Raw genomic sequence first — 9478 nt, 5'->3', positions numbered from 1 at the left:
TGCCAAATGGAGCACATTGATAATTGGTCATAAAATCCAGCTCTATCTACAGAAATCTTGATTCTATTGTCAGTTTCAGTTTTTTTCTTCCATTTCACTGTTTATGGCCAAGAAATTTTATTCTTGGTCAAGACCAATTTATGAGACCTGGGCAAGTTACCTAGTTTTTCAAGATCCTTTCCCAAATAGTATAGTGGGGGAGTAGAAAATGAGGCAAAAGAATAAGCCAAAATAGATTCTTACAGATTTCCCATTTTAGAAAACAGCCATAATTCTCGATCTCTAGAACACCTTAGCTTAAACAGAGAGAAGCTCTGCTAGTCTCATGCTTGATGTACTCAGATTTCTACATCAAAGTATATGGGGGTGCAAAGACTCTGGTTCGATACAGAATTTTTGCAGCTTAGTTCAAAGTACAATAGAATTCTGATTTTAAATGTTTGAAGATTTTGCAGGAGCAATAGATTAAAGATTAACACATATGAGGTTTCCAATGGCCATTTGAACTACTGATGCACTTAAAGATACACTCAAACCTTTATCAGCAAAGCATCATTCTCGAAGGTAAATTAATTAATTGACAGGACAAAGTCTGCACCTCAAGCACAAGACCTTGGAAGAGTCATTTCTACACTTTCTTTTTAGGGGGTAGAATACTGAAAATGTTTACCATCTATTACAGGGTTATTGTAAGAATAAAATAACAAAGTGGGACTCAGGCCAGGGAGTCTCATGCCCAGATCCCTGACACCAGCCACCACATGCGCGTAGTGAGCTGTCCCCAGACCTGCCTGGGCTCCAGGGGCTGCTCCCTCCGGGGTGAGTACACCAAGGGGGGGAATCTCCATGACTGGGCAGACCCAAAGCCCACCCACCACCCTCATTGAGTGGTGGATGGGATTGGGGAGGGGTGCGACCTTGGGCTTGGGGGTTTAAACTTCTTGCAGCCTGCCAGCTGCTGGTGGGTCTCAGGAGGGGGCATCTCATGCCCGGATCCCTGATGGCAACCATGGCATGCACATGGTGAAGAACTGTCCCCAGGCAGCCAGCATGCCATTTGGTGCCAGACTCCATCTGCTGGCTGCCCGGCCTAGACCTCTGGGGTTCTGATTCTTTCAATCGCTGCTTAGGTAGCTCCAGTTTGAACCCACTGAGCTTCTAGGACACGAATCAATCCAAAAGATTCCCAATGACAGTTACTCTACCTTTGGAGAACTTGTAATCACTCAACAATGCTGAGCACCGAACACCAGTCCACGCAAAAGCTAAGGCTTGGGGCTTGTCCAGCAAGATCATATCCTATTATCTGACATGATGATGGATCAGGAGACGGGCCACTTTACGCAGGGCCAGGACATTAACCAGTACTCGAGAACCATATCCGGGGGTAGATTCTGTGGGGAATATAGGGCCAATCTCTGGAAATTCTAGCCCCACTGGTTAGCTCAAGAGCTGGGATGGTGATAGACTAAGCTAGGTTTGACCCAGGAGCTGCCATCACTCACAGGTAAAGGAACTGACAACAGTCTGGACTGGTCAAGGCAGCAACACCCAAATGTACATTCTGAATAGGATATGGGGTGGGGTGGGCCGGGCTGCAACATTCACCAGCTCATACAAAGCCAAATGAAAGGCCAGACTTTGCTGGTCACTGGCCTAAAACCCAATGGCATGTATGAGAACTGGGTCTGGAAGTGGATCAAGTGGAGGAACTTGGGAAACTCCCCTGACAAGTCATAGCTCCCACTGGTGAACATGTGGTCTAGACCTAGGGGTTGGACAAGCTGGACAAAGTAGCTCCAACAGTTAGCTAATGTGTGAACTGGTAATGGAACAGGGTAACCAGGCAGAATTGAGCAAATATTAGCCAACAAGCAAAACTAGAAATCAGGATGGAACACAGGTCATGCTGAGCTCTTGCACCTACTGGTCTGCATGAGCCAGGAACGCTAAGGCAGAGGTCACAGGTGAGGGGCTCTGCCAAGCTGAGTCAGAGCAACCATTGGTATGTGCATAATCTATGGCTGGGAACAGGCCCAGTGGGGAGCTAAGGGGACACCCTAATTGCATTGACGTTCCCACCAAGGGGCATGTGGGCTGGAATGGGGGCTGCGTTCTGATCAGTATATGGTTGTAGTCTCCCTTGGCACAAGTGTGGACTGGGAATGGAAGCATCAAGCCAAGCCAGACTCCAGCACCTTCTGGTGTCCTGGAGGACCAGGGTAAATGTGGGACGGACTAGGCTAGGTCTCAACCCCCACTGAGCCACATGTGAGCTGTATGTGAGTATAGACGAGCTGTGGCTGGGTTGAAACATTCAACAGCAAGGAACAGTTTGGGTTGAAGGCGAGTCAGGAAAAGCCACTGTTCCTGCTAGGACAGGAGGTGAACTGAGTAGGGCTGGCTCATGGTCCCACTGGTATATGCAAAATCTGGCATTGGGAGAGATTCTGATGGAAGAGCCTGGGCAACTCCTCTGGCAGGACATAGCCCCTGCAGGTAAGTGCAAGAAGCACAATAGTAAACAGCCCAGAACAGGCAATGGAAAGTTCCCCACTGGCATACATTTGGCAGGGGTCGGGGCAGACCAGGCTGAATCAGTTCACGTCGTCCACTGACAAATCTGAAGACCAAAACAGAGTGTGGGTCGAGCCAGGTTTGGTGGTGACAAAAACCAGTGCACAATACAGAATGTCAAGGTGAGGTGACCTGTACCAGATGTGGATGCAGCACCCAACCAGCACACGTGAGAACCAGGAAGGCAGGGGGCAGAGCTGGCAGGGTGAGCAGCGGGGGGTTGGGGGAGGTAGGGTGTGGGGTGGCGTTCCCCTGCTGGACAGCTACTCCCACTGGGGAGCATGAGCTGGGATGGGGACAGACCAGACTAAGCATGGCTACAACACCTGTGGGCCTCATGTGGCCTAGATCAGGGAAAAGCCAGGCTGGGCAGAGTATTCCTAATGGTGCAAACAAAATCAGAGTGGTTGAGGGTTGGTGCTTAGCCACAGCATCAGCTGGCAGAAGCTAGCACTGGGGGCTAGTTCTGTCAAGTTAAACCACAGAACCACCTAGAGAGTGCATAATTCAGGAGTGAGAGAGACCTGGGAGGGAAATAGTGGGCTCTTCCCTCTTGGGTTACCACTCCCACGGGAGGGGACGAAAACTAGGACTGGGGCTGGGATGGCTAAACAGACACCCAATAACATCTATGTGGGCTGCATAGTGGAGCTGGTTAGATGGACCTAAGCTTTAAAACCCATTGACACGTATGAGAGCAGAATGGGATGTGGGACAGACTGGACTACTCTGTTGCACAAACTGGCAAACCAGGGTAGGGGGCGGGCCTGCTGCGGGTTACTGTGGGTCACTCCAACTAGGGTGCAGCTCCCACTGGTTTATGCAAGGGCCAAGTACGTGCTGGGCAGAACCAGGCTGGATTGCAACACCCATTGGTTCTGGTGGAAGTCAGGGCTGAAAACAGAACTGGCCCAGCAATTGCAACCAACAGCTGATCTGGGCAATGGACTATGCCAGGCCCTGTACCTGCTAGTACAGACAAGAATCTGGTCTGGGAACACCTCATACGAAGGTTCTTTGGGGATTCCCCCAAGTGAGCTTCCAGACTCAGAACCCTAACCATCAAAAGACAGAAGACAGAAGAAGTCAATCAACCACCTCAGCTATATCTTGGCAGTGAAATACTGGGCAAATGGAAACTATGATGGACTATGTCAATCAGTGGATTCTTTAACGACCGCATCGTGCTTGGAGTGGCGGGAATGGCAGCAATTCATAACTGGTGAACTATCAAAACCACTTGAGCAAGAATCTCGGAGCATGTCCCACATCCGGGGCCTGGGGTGGGTGGGAGACTGGGTGGGGCTTCTTCCTCAATATCCCCTTTACCTCAGGTACAAAAAGGAAACAATATGGAAATGATAGTCTTACCCACTTTCCTATAGCCCTTGAACCTTTTTACCCTAATTAACTATGTAAAGATTGTCAATAATATAATAAAAAGTGGGAAAAAAAGAATAAAATAACAAACCCAAAGTGAGAGCTTGAAAAATTAAAACATCTTCTATAATATATATTAAAACACTGAGTTTACTGAGTGTCAAAAGAGATTCTTAAGTGTTAGGTATAAATTAAATAGTTAAATAAATATCAAATTTGAGCTTTTATCATAACCAGTTTTTAAATTGTTTTAAGTTTTAAAGTCACTGTGTGCCCTTGATTTTTGAAGTACAGATATTACTTATTTTAAGACACTTTGTCCTGGCGTGGTGGCCTACTGCCTAAAATCCTTGCCTTGAACATGCCAGGATTCCATATAGTCACCAGTTCTAATCCCGGCAGCCCTGCTTCCCATCCAGCTCCTTGCTTGTGGCCTAGGAAAGCAGTAGAGGACGGCCCAAAGCTTTGGGACCCTGCATCCGCCTGGGAGACCTGGAGGAGGTTCCTGGCTCCTGACTTCTGATCAGCACAGTACTGGCTGTTGCGGTCACTCAGGGAGTGAACCATCAGGTAGAAGATCTTTCTGTCTCTCCTTGTCTCTGTATATCTGACTTTACAATAAAAATTTTTTAAATCTTTAAAAAAAAAAAAAAGAAGACATTTTTGGGTGAGTAAGTATGAAGAAAATTCTATTTAAAATGCTTGTAGCCATTATGAATCAGACCTGTCTTGCAAGTTCTTTCTCACCCATCACATTCTTTCTGTATACAAACATTACTGATTGAGTTCCACTTTTTGTTCCTGCAAATTGCCATACTCTGAGTTTCAAGAATCTCTTGGTGAAGTCTTTTAGTTCCACACATGTATAGGAGCCTATCCTCTACAAACAAGGGATATTTTGACTTCCTTCTTTGCATTTGTCTTTCTGTCATTTCATTATCTCATTAAAACTCCTAAAATTATACTGATTGGTAATGATGATATCAGGCATCTTGTCTAGTTTGGAATCTTAGAAGGAGTTGCTTTCAACTTTTCCCCATTTGATATGATTCTGATGTGGGTCTATCGTATATTACTTTGTTAGATTAATTTAGCCAAGGATATAAAAGGCTCTACAATTAATTATATAACATAAAAAACAGAAAAGACATAGGAAATAAAAAAAATCTTCTATGTTCATAGAGTGAAAGCATTATTATAGCCAAAATTTCTATGCTACTCCCAGGAATTTATAACTTCAATGTGATCACAGCCAAAATACTGAAGACATTCTTCTGAATTCTAGAAAAAAAATGACTAAAATGAAATTTCAAGAGACCCCAAACAGCTCAATCAACGCTGGACATTAAAAATGAAACTCAAGTCATCACAAAATTGTTGTTCAAGATACTTTACAGGAAAACCATAGTCAAAACTACCTAGCACTGACCCAAAAATAAATATGTGGACCCTTGGAACAGATTAGACTCCAGAAATTGATCCATGCAGCCACAACCAATATTTCTTTGGGAAACAAGCTAAAAATATCTGGAGACAGGTGAATCTCTTCAATAAATGGGATTCTGAAAACCAGATCTCTGCACGCACGTATATGAAACAAGACTCCTCCTACATCAAAAGACAACAAGATTCCTCCTATACAAAAGACAACTCACAATGGATCAGGAAAGAGCAAATGGCAGTGAAGACAAATATTGGGTGATTGCCTTTTTCTTCTTCTTGAACACCATCGCACCCAATTCTCTTATCTACATGATGATGATTCTCCCTTGCTTTGCCCCCATTTTTTTCTTTTTAAACACTTCCAAGTTCTGGGTTATCTGTATGTGTGTTAACACAACCTTTAAGGAGAACAAGCTTTGTTCATAGAAAATCTCTTCTTAGAATAAGTAGGAGATCTATTTTGCATTTATCCCAGCAGGTTCAGAAGTGAATCCAAGGCTGGAAAGCATGCAATGGTAAACATCCTGATTCATTATTCATTAGGTTACATAACTGCTTAACTGCTTTTAAATGAAACTAGTCTGATTGTTTAGATAGATAAAAATAAAACAAAAGAAAAGAAAAAGATAAGAAAATAGAGACGGTCTCCCTCCATCCCTGTCTCTCCTTCCCCCCCTTTTTGCTGCTGGAAATTGGATTGCAACATACGCAAGATGAAAGCATCAACAGATACTCAAAACCCCTACCATGTTGAGAGCTCATGAGGACCTCAGTGTCACTCACTGTTCACCTCAGCCACCATGTTAGCTGGCCTATCTGGTGAAATATCTGCTTTGATCCTTTTGTTTATCATCTAGGCACTTAAACAGATAAGCTGGACTTCTGATAAGGGCACCACTTAAGTGCAGCTGCTTTCCCCAGTCCTTTTATGAAAAATATCACATGGAATATCCTGATTCCTTAGGCAATTGCTCCTAAGAAATTGGGAAGGCTTATCCTTGTTTCCTCCAGTATAACAGAAAAACATACTTACTCTAGATTCACAATGTATTTCCAGACCACTTTTATAGATTTCTAATCATCTATGATCTTATGCATTATTCTAGAGTATCAGTTTACCATTTAGAATTCATCTCAAAACTACCAGGACTTTCCTTTTTGTAGAGATCATTTTTCCATATTTTTCTATTTTCCTTCCCATTTTGTTCCCAGGTTTTATTAAAGCTCTATTTAATTTTTATTTGAAAGGCAGATTAAGAGAGAGAGCAAGAGAGATAAAGAGATCTTCCATCCACTGGTTCACTGTTCACTTTCCCAAATAGTCTCAATGAATTTTGATTGAAATATCTATGAACCCAATTTGAAATCTACATTTTCTTAGCTGCTTCCTTTGCTCCTATGAAAATAAAACTGCTGGCCAGTAAGACATAGGAAGACATCTGCTAAATCCTCAGGGAATTTTTTTCCTTATAGAGACTCTATCCCTCACCTCTGTCCCTTCTGACTATTTGTCTGAACCAAAGAAACTTCAAATAATACATTAGATGAAGGGAACTATCAGAATAGGGTTAGAAGTCACCTATTTAAGGTTTATGTAGGGCAGTCATGTTTCTCATGGCATATAAAACTGCTACAATTTAAGGTGCTTTATTTACAAAGTAGAAGACTGTAATTCTATGTACTATAATATAAACATTGGTTAGCCTATGCTAAAATTCCTCTGGTCAAAGTGACAGAAAAAAGATGGAATCCCATTCTATCCTTTTTTAAAGATTTATTTTTATTGGAAAGGCAGATCAGATTCTCAGAAAGATCCTCCCTCCACTAGCTCTCTCCTAAAATGGCTGCAAAGGCCAGTGCTGAGCTGATCCAAAGCCAGGAGCTTACGTGTCTCCCATATGGGTGCAGGATTCAAAGGCCTTGGGCTATCATTTACAGCTTTCCCAGGCTACAAACAAGGAGCTGAATAGGAAGCGCAGCAACCAGAACACAAACCGACAACCTTGTGGGATCCTGATGCAAGCAAGAGAAGGATTCAGCCACTGGACAAGACAATGGGTCCCACTTTAAAGTGCCAAACACAATCATGCCACAAACACAAGAGGGAGCCCTTCTCATTGTCACATACACAAAAAACTCCTCTCAGCTCAGTTTAATCTTAAAATGAAAATTGGCTAAAAACTGATATATTTTTTAATGTTTCAACTGTAAAATGTGGACAAAGACAGCTTGATGATCACCAGAATTTCTAGAAAGGGTGTTGTCAAGGGCCAGCACTATATACTACCATAGCTGAGGAATCAATAGCAGATTGCCAAAATATCTGGATTCCTGACACCAAGATGAAACACCAAATGGAGTTCCAGGCTCCCGATTTCTGACTGGCTCAGTCTCAGCCGTGGAGGCCACTTGGGGAGTGAATTCACGGATAGAAGAACTGTTTCCCTCCTCGTCTCTTCCTCTGTCACTCTGCCTTTCTAACAAGTAAATCCTTAAATAAAATTAAATCAAAGAGAGTGGTTTCCTGCTAGGGGCATTTCTCAGCCTTTTATTACATTTTATCTCCTCTCCCCCGAAATACAGCCAGCTGGGTGTCATTTCTGGGGGAAAAAAGTAGGTGCGATTCTTCATTGTCTCATTTTCCATTTGGAAGATGGCTCTGAAATCCTCCTGTCTAGAGAAGCCACAGGACTGTACTTTGCTGAATCCATGGATGTGCACACAGATGGCAACTGCCAGCCAAGCTTTGCAGGAGTTGGCACTACAATGTGCTAAGCTAACATGACTTTGGGATATAGTTCTTGTGGAACTTGGTGTTTATTAGAAAAGGGAAAAATGAAAATCTCACATTTTATCAAGTTAAACTTGGAATAATTAAAACTTTCCAATAGATATAGAGTACATCTTCTGACAGTGGGTTAAATTTGGACATTAAAATGGAAATTTATGGAAAGAAGTTTTATTTTCCCTTGAGCTTATGACATAAAATTCTTATCTGCCCAATTAAAAAAAAATTACAGTCTCCATTTAGACTATAGTTTGATTTTCTTCAAAGATTTTCCCATATTTATTTCTCTAAGATAGTGAATAGTACATTTTATGCAGGTTTTGAATGAAGAGGCAAGTCTTGGAAAAACAACTGTTTTTCAACAAATTCTTTCAAGGTATTTCTGATTTGGGTTCAGAAGAAGTTATCTTTTGTATAAAAGCTGGGTTTGATAAAAAGTAAGACGAATACAACTTTTCTAGAACTAGAGGGTTTTTGTTTCTGCCTTTAATTCCAGGCTATCCAGTGATCCTCTAAAAGCCTACAGCAAGGTTTTAGGGTGGAGCAGAAACCTTATTCCAGGTTCTTTTAAGGATACCAGCATTATTCCTTGGACCAACATGGAAAAAAAAAGGAGACCTGGTTTAGATACATTCATGTAACCGAGTTGAAAGTGTTTAAGACTGTCCATGGACTGGCTAAAATGAGCTCCCTGGGTCTTAGTACATCTGATTCTTGCAAATTAGCTGACAGAACAAGAACAATAACAATGCATTACTATTTTACTTAGTAACTGCTGATATTTCAAGGGTTAAGGTTTCAATTTAGAACATATTTTTTCACAGTCCCTTCAGAAAGGAACAACTCTAGATAGCCCAATTTGGAAACAGAGGGACATGGAGTAAAATGCAGGCACCAAATTATTTTCTTTTTCACTTAAAAAATTATCTAAGTTTTCTCTTTGCATCTATTTGACTGCAACATAGTTATATAAATTATCCAGTAACGTTCGAACCTAACTATCAAAAGCAGGACACTAATCACCATTCTGTACTTAGTTTATTAGCTTCTACATGAGGAAAGAGTATGCTTGCCTTTTCCTGTGTCTGGCCTACTTCACTGAGCATGGTGCCTTTATTACCAACACCGGAAGAAATGGCAGGGTGGAGGGAGTTTGGCTAATGGGTACCAAATCAGATTTAGCTTGAAGTGTTACATAGCATGTATGGTGGCTATAGTTTTAGTTTTTGTTTTATGCAAAAATAGAATTTCAAGGCTCCAATCAAAAAATAATGTAAAGGATGGGAAAAT

Source organism: Ochotona curzoniae, unplaced genomic scaffold, assembly GCF_017591425.1.
Source record: "Ochotona curzoniae isolate NIBS_2020 unplaced genomic scaffold, NIBS_Ocur_1.0 contig_2210, whole genome shotgun sequence".
In the NCBI taxonomy this organism is placed as follows: Eukaryota; Metazoa; Chordata; class Mammalia; order Lagomorpha; family Ochotonidae; genus Ochotona; species Ochotona curzoniae.
This window is presented reverse-complemented; position numbering follows the sequence as displayed.